The following is a 14,326-nucleotide window of genomic DNA, read 5'->3' as shown; positions in this document are numbered from 1 at the left end:
CAGTCAAAGTCAACGTGCAGTAAATGAGAAAGTGAAAGTCGAAAACTCGAGTTGTCACATCTTTTTCTAACATTTTGATTTGATTAGACGTTGAGGATAAACCGGTACTAAAAGCTCTTGTGTAATTGGACGACCTCGGTATCTTACCAACACTATACTACGTCCACGATGGGTGCACTTGCCCATATGTGTGTTTAGTGTTAGTAAATATCGTGTTTATAAATTTAAAACTTGGCTAAAAAGTGTAAAAAGGGCTTAAAATATACATCTAAATTATATTACACCTAACGCACATCAAGTTTTTGGCGCCGTTGCCGGGGACACAAGGATTTTAAGAAAGTTAGGAATCAGCGGCCTAATTATTTTTTTTATTTTATTTTTTTATTTTTTAGGATTTTCTTAGTGTTTCAGCTTCTTCAGAGCTCAGCACGGGCCGTGCCCAGCAGTGTCACTGGCAGTTTTTATTTTCCGAGTTACAGAGAGCTGAGCACGGGGCCGTGTCGGTGCAACACGGGGCCGTGTCCAACTTTCCTGTAATAGGGATCCAAAAAACAATAGCTGTATCTCCGACCACGGGCCGTGTTCACTGAGCACGGGGCCGTGGTGAACTTCCTGACCAACATTCTTTTCTGTTTTTATTGCAGGACTAGGAACCGGACACCACATCTGAACCTTCTACATAGTGTATGAGCTCCAGTTCTAGTAGAGACATAAAAGAACCTCTAGAAGAACCCGAACGCTTTCTCAGAAAAAGACTTAAAGCTAAAAACCAAGAGAAGGTTTCGGGGGACCCACTTCCAATGGCGGACCAACGTGCCCTCATGGATTACCTACGACCCACCGTGGGTAATCTCGGCGCCGCTATCAATACACCGAATGTTGAAGCTAACAATTCGAACTTCGGCCACATTTGATACAAGTGCTTCAAAACTCCACAACCTTCCATGGGCTTGCGGACGAGGATCCCCATCTACATATTACTAATTTCTTAGAAATATGTGACACCTTTTAGATCAATGGAGCATCAAATGACGCCATCCGCCTTCGAATGTTTCCATTTTCACTAAAAGACCGAGCAGAAGCTTGGCTTAACGCCCTCCTAGTTGGTTCGGTAAACACCTGGGATGAACTAGCCCAAAAATTTCTATATAAGTATTTCCTCCCGCTAAAACGGCTAAATTAATGACTGAAATTAATACATATTCACAAGAGGATGGGGAATCCTTATATGAAACATGGGAAAGGTTCAAGGAGCTATTGCAAAAGTGTCCTTATCACGGTCTTGTGGTATGGCAACAAGTATCCACTTTCTACAATGGGTTGTTGCCACACACAAGACAAACACTTGACTCTAGCTCCGGGGGACTTTTAGATAATCGCCGCCCACATGAAATATACAATCAAATTGAGGAAATTGCTCAAACCAATTTTCAGTGGCAAACTCCCCGAGGCAATAAATCTATTACCCCGCGCGCCTATAAGGTTGATGAAAGCACTTCTTTACAAGCCCAAATCGAGGCCCTTTCTTCAAAAATAAAAAAGTTAGAAATGACAAAAACGGTCTCGGTCATGGCTTGTGAAGGGTGTGGTGGACCACATGAAAATTGGAGTTGTATGAAAGATACAGATGATCAACCAGAGTCGGTAAACTACATTAACAATAGACCTAGGCCGTCGGGTCCTCCAACGGGTACCTACAACCAAGGATGGCGTAACCACCCTAACCTTGGTTGGAGAGAACCCGACAATAGTAGTAACCAACAAAGCCTAAACCAACGAATAAACTTTCAACAACCAAGAAGCGAGTCACAAAATTTCCCTCAACAACAAAATTTTTTTGGACATATTGAGGATAATGTGTAATTTAAGTGTGGGGGGGGATGCTAAAACTTTGAATCTTACAAGTCCTAATTAACAAGCCTTACACAAAACTCTATTGGAACCGCTAATCACCCCAAATTTTTTCAAAAAAAAAAATTCATTCTTTCTACTTGTCTAAGTTTAAGTTGGGAATTTCAAGTTCTAACAAGATTATATGTTTACAAGTTTACAACCGATAGCGTCGTGATAAAAAGAACCAACATAAGAAAATTATGAAACGGCATGACAAGCTTAGTTAAAATTTGATTATATATACTTGATCACATAAAAACCCATTCCCACAAAAGTGAGTTTTGAGCCTTTATTGAGCATACGAATACATATCTTTACATTAAATGCTCATTTTTCGTTTCTTGTGTGAATAGCCGCTTGGTTCGTACGACTCTAGAACTTGCCACGACAATGCATTCCCGGTCCTTACCAACTTAAACCCGAGTGAGTAAATGATGGAGGCATTAGGACTAACCCTTTTTTTTCTTTCTACACCATTATTTTTCATTTTTTTACCACCTACCCAAAATTCCCCTAGTTAACCCCTTTGAGCCTAAACCTTTTCATTTCTTAACCCAAAACAATCACCTTTTTACCTACCTAAACCTTTTTATTTTAACCCTTTCTTTTAGTAACAAAGCTTGGTTTTTCTAATAACTTTCCAAAAAAACAAAAAAAAAAAAAAAGAAAGAAAAGTTGATGAAACCAAATAAACAAACAAGTTCATCAAAATTAACCTTGTTTGAAAGAAATGGTTCATCAAAATAAAAAAAAATTAAAATAGTGAAAAATAAAAAGTCTCTAAAACCGATGCTTTTTACGCTTTTCGCCCTTTTACTAACCACTAACCCAACCACCCACCTTTAGCCCAAGCCTAATCCTTCACCCAGAAAGTCCTCTTGATATTCACAAAGGTATATAGTTAAAAAGGAGGAGGATTGATTGCTTGGGAAGCCTATGGTAGGAGTAAGTTCCATGCCGCTCTCGAGTGATTCACTAAAGAGTGATCCCCCGTGAGGTATGTGAACTTGTATATAAATGGAATTTTAAAAAGGCATATTATGCCCTAATAAGTAATTTATCTTATGAAACGTTTTTAATAAATCATGACGAATAGGATTTTAAATAAATAAAAATAAAACTTAAATAAAGAATCTTGGAAATCCCGACACTCTTTGACAAGTCCAAAAACCTTCTCTTCTACCCATTCCATTTGGGAGTGAAAAAGCCACATTATAAAGAGTTTTGCTTGATGACAAGCAAAGATTCAAGTGTGGGGGTATTTGATGTGCACAAAATGCAACATATAAATTACATCAATTGTGGCATAAAACTAACCCTTTTTAGTACTAATGTTGGAAAAAGTGTGCTTTTGTCTTCCTTTTGTATTTTCATGATTAAATGAGCTCAAATAAACAAAAGAAGCAAAAATACAGCTAAATCTAACATAAATACAAGAAAAGGAACAAACGTGGCATGCCTGACCTCCCGACAGCATCTTCCCAAAGCAAAACAAGAAGACAGAAAACTGAACACGCCTCGTGCTTAGTGAGCACGGGGGCGTGCCCAAGTGTCAGCAGAAAAGACAAAGTGATAGAAGCTTCTACTGCCCACCACGGGGCCGTGCTCAGCGGACACGGGGGCGTGGTCAACTGTTGCAGACGCATTTAATGAAATTGCGAATTGCATTTAATGAAGAGAGAGAGTTGGATTGACACGGGGTCGTGCCCAGTGGACACGGGGCCGTGCCCAGGCTTCTGTTCAGCCTATAAACAGGAGTGCTTGGAGCTCTTGCAACTCATCCCTTGGCACACCACCTCTCTCACACTTCACCCACCACCCACCACCATCACAACACCATCATCCACCACCATCATCCATTGTCCATCTTAGAGTGTGTGAGTCATGTCGGGATCCAAGATTGATCGTAAGAGTTCTTGACAATCAAAGGTCATGTTTGCCTAAGTCTCTTACATCACTTGGTGAAGACAAGTGTTTAGTGTAATACTTTTTATTTTTAATTTTTTACACTTTTTAATTGGTTTTGTATTAATGACTTTAATTACTAGTTTCTTATGTTGAAGGTGATTCTTCCTTATCTTTTGTCCGTGGTGTCTTGGCATTATTTTACTGTCTACATAAAATAAAAGATTTTCACCATTCATATCTCCACGGTCTATATGGAGGTATGTTGGCTACCTGGTCGGGGGTTAAGGGAACGGTTTGGTAAGAGTCTTGCCATTGTTCAGTGTATAGATCCTGTAAAGGACCTGGGTTAAATTTAGTAGGACCTCCTTCAATACTCAACGGTATTGGATGGCGGGGGTCCAAACTCTTTGATCCACTCATAAGTTAAACTACTTTTAAAACTTTAACCCGGCTACTTAGGACTGTATCCCTGCTGACTCAAACTACTTAGCCGAGGGTAACATCGCCTTCAAAAGAGGGGCCTACCACATTATGCATTAATAACTTAATTAATTATCTTTCAATAATCTGACCCTTTAGGATTGTATCCTTGCTGACTCAAAGTATTGGGTTGAGGGTAACGTCACCTTCAAAAGATGGGCCTACTACAATAACTAAGATAATCTCTTAAACAAGTGCAAAAGTGCAAAAATAATCAAAGGTTACACTACACACTAGTCGGATCCAAGTGATTCATCTTGTCTATCTGTTTTTACTTTTATTTTATTTTTAGCATTTTAGTTAGTTTTATTTTTCTAGTTTAAAAATCTTTTTCTAAGATTTTGATTTGATTAGACGTTGAGGATAAACCGGTACTAAAAGCTCTTGTGTCCTTGGACGACATCAGTATCTTACCAACACTATACTACGTCCACGATGGGTGCACTTACCCATATGTGTGTTTAGTGTTAGTAAATATTGTTGATGCACGAATGTCTAAAACCTGCGTCTTAGTCTTAGTCAAGCTTGTATAGGGTCTAAGGGTCATATGTGTTAATTATGTATAGTATAGGGGGATGTTTGTAAATTTTGGAATGTAATGTGGTGATTCCGCTCCTAATGACATTGTGTCATTTGGGGCGAAATCACAACTTAGTGATTCCGCCCGAAATGACATGATGTCATTAGGAGCGGAATCAGAGCCCCTATATATAGTGTTTGTGTTTTCTCATTTCGTAACTGAATGTCGAATGCGTAGCCGAACTGCTGCCGAATTTTTCTAAGAAGTATTAATGAGAAAACGTGTTTAAAGTGATCTGCATTCTATTTCTACTCAGTTTCTCTTTGATTCAAGCCGTTTGTTCATTTCCGCTTCATAAACAGTGGTGCTTAGCTCTGATTGACTCATTCGATCGTCAATAACGATCCTACAATTGGTATCAGAGCCAGTTATGAGCTAGAATACCAGAATCAAAGCTTTTTTACTACATTTTTTGAGTTTCTGGACATTGCCACGGACAAAATGGACTGAACTTTGGACATATTGTGTAAAATTGACAATTAACAAACCCTTGAAAGTTTCAGCATAAAATACGGCTTAAAACTGATTAAAAATGGTTCGAAACCTGATTCTGCTCGAAACAGCATTTGGTTTATTCTGCTCGTAATTCTGAGCGAAATCAGGTTTTCATTTGAAAAGTTTTAATTCCGCTCCAAACGGTAGAAGCGGAATCAGTGATTCCGCTCGAATCTTCTGATTTCGCTCGAGATCAGTTGGGATTCCGCTCCAGAGGTGATTCCGCTCGGAATTACCTGCTGATTTCGCTCCTAAAGTCAAGTTCTGATTTCGCTCGAGTGTTAATCTCTGATTTCGCTCCAAAAGTCAAAGTCTGATTTCGCTCGAAACTTAAAATTGTGATTTCGCTCTAAAATTCATTTTTAGTGTAAAAAACATGGTTTGAGCGTTAAGTCCGTTTCGTTCGTGATATCGTGTTGGTAATTCAGTCTGTGTAGAAAGTTTTTCGGTAAAAGTAACCTGTTTGTCAAAAAGTTAAAAAATTTTCAGAATTTTGTCACCTAAAATGGAAAATCAAGATTTTTATAATCTTTTCGCGCGTAGCGGCATGACGGCAACACAAAATCCGGCAAGCATTGTTCAAAACGTCAACATGGAGAATGAGCTAGGAACAATGCAGAAACCGCCAAAGCTTATGAACTTGGATGAGTATGCCGGATGGTCGGGTTGATTCAAGAATTGGGTACAAGCCAACCATTTTGAGTGTTGGATGAAAATAGAGAAAAAATATGTTCCACCTGTTGATGGATTGGGCTTAGAGAAAGGCATTGGGAGTTTAACTGAGACTGAATAGATTGAGTTTAAGGCTGAGAAGAAAATGGTCAGTATTCTCCAACAGGCCATAAAAGAAGATATTCTTGTGCTGTTACAACATGATGACAACTCGCAATTGATGCGGCAAGCATTAAAGGTGAAGTTCCAAGGCAACGTTTCTATGATCAAAAGCAAGAAAGCCCTAATCAAGAAAGAGTTTGACATCTTCATCGGAATGAAGGGTGAAACAACGAAGCAGTTGATTGAACGTTATTGCCATCTTGTGGTAGAGATGAACAGATTGGAGATTACAAAAACAAACGAGGAATGGATCGACAAGTTATCCGACGCATTACCTTATGATGAATGGGGCACATACTTAATGATGCTGAAGAATAACTCGGATTTCGTGAATTTGAATCTCAGTTCATTTATCGAGAAGATAGAGGCTCATGAATTGGAGTTGTTGAAGATAAGGAAGATGAATTCAGCAAATGTGCAGCAAGACGTATCTCTTTACTACAAAGGAAGCACTCCTGTTGCAACAAATCAAAGTCCGAAGATACAGACGGGTTTTAGTGCTGATACAAATTCAAGTGCTTCTTTTTCGTTTCGTGAGTCGTGAGACGTCGCCAGAATAAATATGCCTAAATATTTATTTTATAAGAAACTTCAACCTCGACAAGTGTCGTTTTTAGAATATAATCGTGTGTCGTGTTTCGGATTTTTATGAAAATCGGGCAGACTTTCCTCTGTTATTCGAATAACCAGACAATAAAAGTCGTCGTCTTTTGTCAAAATTCAACAATTATTCAACCAATAAACACTATAAATATAAAAAAAATTCTCGTTAAATATACAAAAACGTAAGCAAGTATCTAGTTGAGTCGGGTCGAGCTCGGTCGCGTAAACTAACTAAAAGTCTAAACAATCTGTATATAAGTTTAATGCATTGTTAAAACTTTACCGGGTCTTGACTGACTATGACCAGTTGACCATCTTTGACTTCTGTTGACCGGTGTTGACCAACAGTTGACTGTCGTTGACCGAGAGTTGACCAAATTAATGTGCGTTAACTGATTTGCTAACTCGAACCGTTGACTATGACCCGTTTGAACCGAACAACTTCAAAACTGAAATCTGAACCCGAACCAAAACGGACCCGCAAAACTGAACAGGGCCGAGTCTTCTGTTGACCAGCTTTGACCAACCGAAACTTTGACTTGCGCTACATCTGAAACCCCAAACCCCGATGCACTCGAACCACGACTTGAAACCCGAACCGCGGCTGAAACAATTTGAACCAAAACAACAGCACCACCTCCGCTACTGCCGCCGCCGGCTGCGAACGGTTTTTGTCGTCACACCATCACTGATCTCAACATTATCAGCCTAAAAAAAAACAACCAAACGAGCAAGAGTTTGTGGATTTAGCCGGATCTAAAAGAAAGTGAGAAGAAAAGGACCATGGCTTACCGGAGTATCGATTATCGGAGCCCCGTTTCCACCGCCACACCTCGCCGGAGTCGATGCTGGCTCCGCCGTTCCTCTTTCCGTGCTTCTCTCTCGTCCGCTGCCTCGCCGCCGCCGTGAGCGGCGGCTCTCCTCGTCGTCTTCCCCTTTCTCTCTCTGTTTGTTCGCCGCACCACCACCCGACGCCGGTGGTGGTGATCCGTTTTCTGGATCCAAGGGGGGGGGTGTGGCGTATCGTCGGAGAGTGGGGGTGCGTCTTGCTTGACGGAACGTACCGACGCAGCCACCGGCTCCGCCGGTAACTCCGGTCGCCGATCAGGATCATAGAGACGGAGAGAGTGAGAGTTTGGTCAGGCAACTTGTGTGTGAGTGTATGTTTGGTTTTGGTTATGTATGTGTGGGTATGTAGCGGATGTAGGGTTTTCTCCAAAAAGGAAAGCATAGAAAGAATTGAGATGAAGTGTCGGCTGAAATAATTTAAGAGAATGAGGGTTTCATTGTAAAGTAGTGCTTATATACTTAGGTTTTGTCAAATGGGTTGGACCCAGGGCCCGTTAACGTGTTTTGGGCGGCCCAAATCATTTCTGAAGCCCGTTTCTCGAACCCGAACTTGTAAACGTCGTAAAATAAAATTTTAGTATTTAAAACACGTAAAATACGGTCGGAAGTTGGTGTTTGCGCGTTTGATCGTCAGTTGCGTAAAATCGCGTAATTTGCGTCGTTGGCCGTTTTTAAACCTTTTTTCGATCCGTTTTCAACTACGGATAATAAAATTTAAAAATGAAGTTAAATATGTCATAATATATTAATATCAAGACGGAGATTCGAGTTTGGTGCTTCCGTTTTGTCGTTGATTGTCGGCGCGATATTGTTTCTGCGTTTTTCATTCACGTTTGCGCTTTGTGTCGTTCGAAAGGTTAATGTTTTCGCAAAACAAAATCCATTGGTTTAAATTATACGTATAAATTTGTATTTGTCGGCGTGGTTAGTATTTTGTACGGTGTCGGTTCGTTACCGCGTAACGTTCAGTCATCTTCTCGCAAATCCACATTCACGTACTGTAAAGTCGAATAGGCGTTCCTAGGCATACCAAGAGCCTAATTAAGTTAATCCGTGCCTTAAACACTACTTATTATCGACTTAAATGTTTGATAATCGTGCAATTAGAAGCTGTTAATTACCGCTTGTCACACGTGATATGTCTCTCCTTGTTCTATCAAGAGCCTCAAAACAATGCTTGTGAGTCATAGGTGCTTCATCCCAAATAATAAAAGTTGCTCTTTTAATTAAAATCACCTAACTCAGTATTAGGCTCTATCGAACATATTGAATTCTCATTAATGTTGATTGGAATTACAAACCTTGAATGAGCAGTTCTACCACCATCCAACAAAAGTGAAGCAATTCCACTGGATGCAACATTCAATACAACTTCACCTTTTGATCGTAATGCAGCTGAGAATGTCTTCCAAAGAAACGTCTTTCCAGTTCCACCATAACCATATACAAAAAACACACATCCATCACCTTTTCAATCGCTTCCATAACAATTTTACATATCCTTTCCTGTTCGGCAGTTAAACACTTTACATAACCATCATGTTCCCTTTGAAGAACAAGTCTGTCATACGATAATTCTTTCATTATCAATCGATTGTTCGATGATGAAACATAATTGTCCAGAACACTGGCATATCATCAAAATTTCTCACTGTACTTCCATTGGTAAGTAGCAACTTTTCAATTTCAGATAGACAGATATTTTCAAGTTCTTCTTGTTGAAGATCCAAATCTAAAACAAATGTTGAAAAAAGTATTAGTTTTTTTCCCAATAACAGAGCTATTGCATAATTTTAATGTAGTTGTATATAACTTTAATAAAATAATCACATTACCTACAATACCAGTTATCTTTCGTTGCTGATACAAAATGTCTTCACATAACAGGGACTTCGTTTCCGACCAAAAATCACCAGGACGAGATATCGAATTTGACAGCAACAACATTACAAAAAAGTCCTCAAGAAATCTCCGGTTGACTATGTGCTAGCTTCTTTGACAACATTAGCACGTTCCTTATCATCATCCAACAGTCCCCGTGCAAAACATGCATCTTCAAATGTTTGAAAAACCTGCCCATCAACTGTTTTTATATCTTCAAAACAGGTTGGTCCCTTAATATGATTCAGTAAAATCCTTAGGTAATAACAATCACCAAGTGATGGTGGGACATAATGTATCCTCCCAATTGATCCATACGGATGCTTTCCTCGATTCCATTTGTGATTTTTAGCATTCCATACAAAATATCCCGAAAACTGAACATACCTCAATGTCCTGGCAAATTCATCGACTTTATTACAATCCATCCACTCTGTGAACATTGTCATTTTCACAGTTAGATCAGTAACAATATCACACAAATTATCATGATCGTTATACATAATACTATGACCATCTTCACAATGAAAAGGTAATACTTCAACAGCTGGAGATCTATAATGTATATCATACAGGAATATTCTCCAAGCAGCTTAATAAACTGTAACATTTGTGCTCGAAATCATTATGAACAGTTCAATTATCAATAAAACAATGTTATTTGATCCCAATGTTTGTTTGGTTGTGTTTTACATTTTTCATGTTTTGACTTTTGTTCGATTTTAAACTCTACATCGCTTTCTGGAGAATTATACGCAATCTGGTGCGTAAACGTACTCAGTTTAATGCGACAAATACTCCGGAACATGAACATATACTCAACATACCTTAAATAACCTTTACATAACTTAGAAATAAGTTTTGAAGGCTTTGGTATGGCAAAAGCAAGTTTATTCGCTTATAGGGACTAAACTTGACAAACTGCGAAAGTATGACGATTCGTACTAAAACAGACATTCCGGAACATGTCAATAAGTTAAACATTCCCTAAATATCCTTTACATAGCTTAGAAATAGGCTTTGAGGAGTTTGGTATGCTAAAACAAACTTTTGGATCATTCAGGGGCTAAAAGTGTCAAAAAGTGCACAAGTTTGCACTTTCGCGCATAACTTACGTTCTGAAAACATCTGGACATCCAAAAATTTATGTAAGCATCCTTATATTATGCCTTAGTGTTTGGCATGAGAAAAATCCATTCGTCGCGCAATTTGGATCGTCTTTCGCGCTTATGCGTATTCCGTCGTAATTAACCGAACATCGCGATCGTACGGAAAAACGAACTAACATCTGGCATATTTTTTAGCATGTTTCATGTCCACAATGTTTAGGCATCATTTTAGGGACTTAAAGTTGGCTTTACGGGCCTTAGAAGTGTCGGAAATGGCTTAAATATGCAACAGGGACTAAAACTGTCATTTCTGAAACTTTGTGTTGATCAGACATGGCCAGGCGGCCCGCCTGAGTTTTTCCTATATGCTGACGCGGGCCGCGTGAGCCCTGGAGATGCAGGAACTCGTTTTTTGGCTAAATTTGGTCTTTCAATCACTCCAAAGGGCAATGCCCCTTCACCATCTTTGGGGTTAAGGTCATAATAAGCTACCACAACATCTTGACAAGTGTACGATCGAGATCATGGCACGAAATTCAAGAAATGATCCTAACGGTTTTGCTTTTCCTATAAATACCCCCCCCCCATTTGTGTTAAAACCCACAAAACTGATCAAAGAGCTCTAAGTTGATGCTATTGCTTCATACCTGAGCTCCTGGATCAAGTTTAGCTTTCGGGGACCCTTCGTAAGTGTTTTTCGTTCTTTTAATCGCTTTCTACTGCTAAAGTCAAACTTTGTTTGACTTTCCGTGTTGACCAGCTTATGGTCAACACGAAGTTCGTTGGAACTTCATAACGTGAGCGTGATCACGATGGTTATAGTCCGTAGTGACTATACCTACTGATTACCACGTCATCTAGGCTCAGTGACGAGTCGTAGTTTCGGCCAAAATGCGCATTCTTGTGTATTTTGTAACCAAACTACTCATGGGTATCAAAACCGTTTGTTTTGATACCAAACCTGTTTTCTAAACTTAGTTAAGCATGTTCTAACATGCTTAGCTCGTCACTTTTAGTATAGTGCTTATATAGTGTCGTAAGGTAAAACGATCTAAACAATCGCTTATACTTTCGAACCCGACCCATTTGGTCGATCTTTAGGATCCGACCAAACACATTAGGTGACCATAGTTGTATAGGGAATAACCTTCCGAGGTTATACCTTATGGTCACGACGTTAGGTGTTCCAAACGCGTTTTACACGAACAACGCGTTAAGGTAGCATAAGCTACCTAAACGGGTCGTAATGGGTCGTAAGCACTTAGATTAAGTTTCATTTTAGTATAAAGGCTTTGTTAAACCATATTACATGAGTCTCCATACTCGTTTGGTTTACGAACCCGCATACTATCCGATCCTCCGATTTTGGTCCGGTATATTAATATAGCTACCTATTAGGTGCCGTTTGATATCCCGTGATCTCTAGCATTGTGTGATTATTACACAAGAACTTCAAAGAAATCTCAGGTGAGTACATTGAACCCCTCTTTTGCTGTTTTCCAAACATTTTGGGGTGAAACACATGTGCCTACTTGTTACTTTCATGCTTTCCATGTTTTCACATCGTATACCGGCTATGTTCATTAGTACATTATAGTACATGATTTCATTACATTTCATGCTATGTATGCCCATTGTGTGCGTACTTAGTACATTGTTTTACATTACATTTCATGCTATGTATGCCCATTGTGTGCGTACTTAGTACATTGTTTCACATTACATTTCATGCTATTTATGCCTATTGTGTGCATACTTAGTACAATTGCTTACATCACATGCCTTCATTTTGGTATGACATTTGGTTTGTTTAACATGGAACAATACATTCATTAACATTAGCTACGTCGTTCGTTAGTAGGTAGTGGTACCATAGGAATTGACAACTCCGGTTCCTGAAATCCTGGGTTTGTTTGGATTGGAAGGAATGACCGAATTCGATATACATAACTTAGATAAACCTTTAATTTGTTTAAGGGTTTATCGCCACAGTCTCAAGGCTTGGATGTATGCATTTTCACAATACCGCATAAATGTTTGTATCAGTATAGCATGCATTTGTTCCACAAAACATAACTTTGATTTAAACCATGTTTTACTTCAATACCTTGTTTTTGTGCATTTTACATATGGTTTAGTTGATATATTTCACTTACTATACATGATATACTTTGGGTACACATTACATGATCTACATTAAACATAAACATTTTGACATTGATATACACATTTGGTGGTTTACATTGAACATAGACATTTCGATATGGTTTACACAATAACACTTGACAATTGATTTATACATGAACAATTTACATGGTGGTTGGTTTGGGTAAATGGTTTGAGTAACGTGGCGTATGTAATATGATACAAACATGGTGGATACGCCGCTGGTACTTCTATATATAAATGCTTGTATGGTATTACATATCGTAGCATTATTTGAATCATTTCAATTTAGACATGTCACATTTTATACAAATTACATACTTTTTACAAGACATTGCTTTACAAACAACTTATCATATTCAACTCATTTTACTTGGTTATTTCTTTAACCTTACATTTATCTATACATATCATCTGATATTATCGTTTTTCAAATGATTTACAAAGCAAAACAATTTACAAGGTTCATGACTGATCGTTATTAAACGTTTTCTTTAAACTCAAGTCATGAATCCCATTTTCACAAAACCTATGTATCTCACAGGCATTTTTAAGCTGACGTACCTACTTTCACATGTGTTTTCAGGAGCTGTTGCTTAGGATGATGATTGTGATACTAGGGCGGACCTGTGCCTTAGAGACTAAAAATGAAGATAGACTAGTTTAATTATGTTCTGAACACTTTATTTCCTGTTTTGAAACACTGTAACACTCGTGTTTAATAAATAAAATGTAACTTTAATTTCCATGGTTATGAAACAATTAATTCTATCCCAACACTCCCCGGCGTTTCCGTCGCGGTTGCATGTTATACGCGGCCGGGGTGTGACAGAAGAGTTGGTATCAGAGCCAACGGTTATAGGGAATTAGGTTATTAGTAATGCTTTGACCTAGACAATAACTTTCTAGGACCCTAACGCAAGTTATCTTGTGTTTAGATTTTAAAACATGCACTTCACCTACCCTTAGGTGATAACCACAACGGGAACTTCGGTTCCGAATCCGCTTTGAAAATTAATCATCTGTTCTAGGATGATTGATTACTAGGTTTTGAACCCTTTGTTATATGGTTTTGAACCCTTTTGGAATTTTCAAAATCTCGTCAAAGTTTTGGGTTTTAATAGTGTGAACACGTGCGAACTGGAAGAGTGAATGCCTGTACCGTGAATTTTCTGTCTAAGGCTAGAGTGTTCGTACAAATCCACATAATCGTACCAGTCACTCTTACCTGGGAACTCTTGGGGTGAGTGTTCACTTATAGGCGAACATGTCTTCGCGATACATTATTTTTGACCCACTTACTTTGACTAGACATTTCGTGTCGCTTGTTTGCTTTGCGATGCGTAACCACCATCTTTGCTTTTGTTGATTCTGTTTCATTTCATTCTCTTCATCCAATCATCTCACTAGTTTCCTTTCATGTTTTCCTCTTTTAGAATGCCTCCTCGACGCGAAAGCCAGATAGCTACTACCGAGCTGGCAGAAATTATTACGCAGCAGATGGCTGCTCAATTCCCAAATCTCTTTG

At 38.8% G+C, this 14,326-nt stretch overlaps 1 non-coding gene across 1 annotated transcript; it reads right to left on the bottom strand.

The window, feature by feature from the left end:
- Positions 1-1,176: 1,176 nt before the first annotated feature.
- LOC118490838 lies at positions 1,177-1,283 on the bottom strand. The gene has a single exon (XR_004890063.1). It is a non-coding gene; the product is annotated as a small nucleolar RNA R71 (small nucleolar RNA).
- Between the last annotated feature and the right edge of the window lie 13,043 nt (positions 1,284-14,326).

This window comes from Helianthus annuus, chromosome 3 (assembly GCF_002127325.2).
Source record: "Helianthus annuus cultivar XRQ/B chromosome 3, HanXRQr2.0-SUNRISE, whole genome shotgun sequence".
In the NCBI taxonomy this organism is placed as follows: Eukaryota; Viridiplantae; Streptophyta; class Magnoliopsida; order Asterales; family Asteraceae; genus Helianthus; species Helianthus annuus.
This window is presented reverse-complemented; position numbering and strand designations above follow the sequence as displayed.